The 3,321-nt window shown below is 43.4% G+C and overlaps 1 non-coding gene across 1 annotated transcript; it reads left to right on the forward strand.

Annotated features, from left to right (window-relative positions):
• Positions 1 to 2,966: 2,966 nt before the first annotated feature.
• Positions 2,967 to 3,038, forward strand: TRNASTOP-UUA (transfer RNA ochre suppressor(anticodon UUA)). Its single transcript has one exon. It is a non-coding gene; the product is annotated as a tRNA-Tyr (tRNA).
• Positions 3,039 to 3,321: the final 283 nt, after the last annotated feature.

Here is a 3,321-nt window from a genome sequence, read left to right on the forward strand (position 1 = left end):
TTCCCTACATCCTTGTCACTGCCCAAATTTCCCAAAGCCCTCCCTTAGCTGTTCCCACTGCAGGGGGCTGGCCTCCCCAAATCCCCAGCTTTCCCTGGTTCAATGGACACCCCACTCCACAGACTTCAGTGGAAGTTCTCTTAACTGCTTTGCCCCCGAGAATGTTTCAGGAGAACGCTGCCTGGCTTACAACGTGATTTGGAAATATGCTGCTGGCTGTGTTTTATGCATTTTATCAAGTGTTTTTAACTTTGTACTGGCTGGGACCATGAAGGGCACAGTTTTCGAAGGTTGAAGTTAATAATTTCACACCAGAAAACGTTCAACCGGGGTCGCCGAGCAGCAAGCTGCCTGAGTCTCAATATTCTTGAGCCCTGGAGGCAGCCTCACAATGAAAGGTTGCACAGTGGCCATGGGTCGAGTTTGAGGCTGGATAATATAGTAGTTGAGCCCAGGTTTTCTTGGAGACAAGCCAACTGACTGGCCACGTAATCTCAGGCATGGTAATTAATCTCTCTAAAACCTCAGTTTCCTCATCTGTAAAATGGGGTAGGTAACCTCTGGGTTTTTGAGAGAATTCATAAAATGCTTAGGGCTTTGCTGGTGGCACAGTGGTTAAGAATCCCCCTGCCAATGCAGGGGACATGGGTCCGAGCCCTGGTCGGGGAAGATCCCACATGCCGCGGAGCAACTAAGCCCGTGTGCCACAACTACTGAGCCTGTACTCTAGAGCCTGCGAGCCACAACTACTGAGCCTGTGTGCCACAAGTACTGAAGCCCGTACACCTAGAGCCCGTGCTCCGCAACAAGAGAAGCCACCACAATGGGAAGCCCACGCAGCGCAACGAAGAGTAGCCCCCGCTCGCCGCAACTAGAGAACGCCCGCGTGCAGCAACGAAGACCCAAGACAGTCAAAAATAAAAAACTTTAAAAATTTTTAAAAATGCTTAGACAAGTGGCTGGCAGGCACTAACCACTTCCTAAGCAGTGGCTGCTGTCAGAATTGCTATGACTCGTCGTGCTGTTGCTCTCTGAGTGTCCTTAAGGAAGGAAGGTGTTTGCCTCATCTAATGACCCTCATGGAGGCTGGCAATCTGGCTAGGTATATTTTGATTGTCATCCCACTTAGGTATGTCACATTCTAAAATAAGACAGCTAAGGAGCATGTGTCCAAGGACATCCTGGGGGAACTTAGTCGACATTCCATGATGAAACCAACAAATCAGGTTTTCACGTTCTCCATTTTCATCATCTTTAGACTTTAAGCTATTTAAGGTCAAGGGCCCACTCCTCATCACTGGCAACTCCAGGGAGGGAACGTGCCTGTCACCGAGGTCCTCACAGCCTCTTCTGCTGGATTTGAGGAAACTGAGCCTCTGCAGCTCAAGTGCCTAAAACTGTCAATGTGTAGCGCACAGCAGGTGCTTAAGACATTTTTTTCTTAATAAATAGAAAATAACATTAAATAATATTAATAGAAAAATTTTAAAGGCTAAATAGAAATCACGAATGAATGAATGAATGAGACAGTCATGTGTATCTAGTTTCCTTTACTCCTTCTCACCACATTGTCCCTGATGGGGAAACCACTAACATTTATTGAAGGAATTTTTCCCCAGTACAAAAACAATATACGATTGATGCTTAAAACTTAGAAAACACGGAAAAGCACCGAGGAAAAGACTAACAGTGGTTACCACCTTAGGCATATTTGTGCGGTTCCTTCTGGCTTTTTGTACAATGCATACAAATACATGATTATTTAACAAAATATCATCAGATTATACACCAAATGCTCTTTTCAGCCTGCTTTTTTTTTTAACGTAGCAATGCATTATGAATAGGTTCTCAGCTCAGCAAATATTCCTCACTATAATTTTAAATGGCAGCAAGGTATTCTATCTAGACATACTACATTTTATTTAATCCCTGTCCAATCACTGAACATTCAAGCTCAATAATTAATTTAAAATAAAATGTACACGCAGATTCTAATTCACGTTTTCGGTGGCTATCTGTAGTTTTTTAAGTTCCACAACTGATTCCAATCAGTAGCCAGGACTGATGGCTGAAAAGCCACAATGAAAAGCTACTTCTAGGATGTTCTCTCAGGAAACCTCTGGAGTTGGAATACAAATGAGGAAAATTTCCATGCCTCAAGAATGTCAACAAATCTGGATTACAAAAACTCTGCTGCTTCCAGGGTGCACAGCACTGTCACAGATCACAAGAAGAAAGAACATTGGTCCTCTTGTCATCGTCAAAAGTGGACCAATTTAGGGCTTCCCTGGTGGCACAGTGGTTAATAATCCGCCTGCCAATACAAGGGACATGGGTTCGAGCCCTGGTCCGGGAAGATCCCACACGCCGTGGAGCAACTAAGCCCGTGTGCCACAACTACTAAGCCCGTGTGCCACAACTACTGAGCCCACGTGCCACAACTACTGAAGCCTGCATGCCTAGAGCCTGTGCTCTGCAGCGAGAAGCCACGACAACAAGAAGCCCACGCACCACGATGAAAAATAGCCCCCACTCACTGCAACTAGAGAAAGCCCACACTCAGCAATAAATTTATTAAATAAATAAATTAATTTTTTTAAAAAAAGTGGACCAATCTGATCCAGTGCCACCAAGAGGGTATCAACTTTATTTCTGATAAACAGCCACTTTGAGAACTATACAGTGATGTTTTGCCAGCTGGAATGATTTATTTTTATCATTTCTTCCCCTTTCGTTGCTTCAATTAGTTGCCAAGATATGATAGGAGGAGGTTACTGTCCCTTAGGAGCCCAGATGTAGAAGGGATTCCTACAAAATGTAAAGATTTAAAGATTAAAGACAGCCCAGAGTTTATAAAATTATGTTGCAATTTAGTTAGTTTGATTTTTAGCCAAACACCATACCAATTTATTTTCCAATATGTAGAACAAAGGGGAGGTCATTTTAAAAAGTGAAAAACTGGGAGTTCCTTGGTGGCCTAGTGGTTAGGATTCAGTGCTTTAACTGCTGTGGCCCAGGTTCAATCCCTGGTCAGGGAACTGAGATCCCACAAGCCACGCAGTGCAGCCAAAATCTTTTAAAAAATAAAAATAAAAAATGAAAAACTGATTCAAAGGGAGCTGGCAACAGCTTCTTGAAAGCAAAGTCTGCCTTGGTTGCCTTCATTCTCTACAGCATCTATCATGATCTCTAACATGCAGCTAATGTTTGGTAAATGAATTAATGCCTGAAAGAATGAGTTAATGAATTAGGGGATGGTCCTCTATCCCACTTCAAGCCATACAGTATAAATGATCTGAACTACTCAGTTTTCCTGCAGAT

Source organism: Lipotes vexillifer, unplaced genomic scaffold, assembly GCF_000442215.2.
Source record: "Lipotes vexillifer unplaced genomic scaffold, Lipotes_vexillifer_v1.1 scaffold1549, whole genome shotgun sequence".
Classification (NCBI taxonomy): Eukaryota; Metazoa; Chordata; class Mammalia; order Artiodactyla; family Lipotidae; genus Lipotes; species Lipotes vexillifer.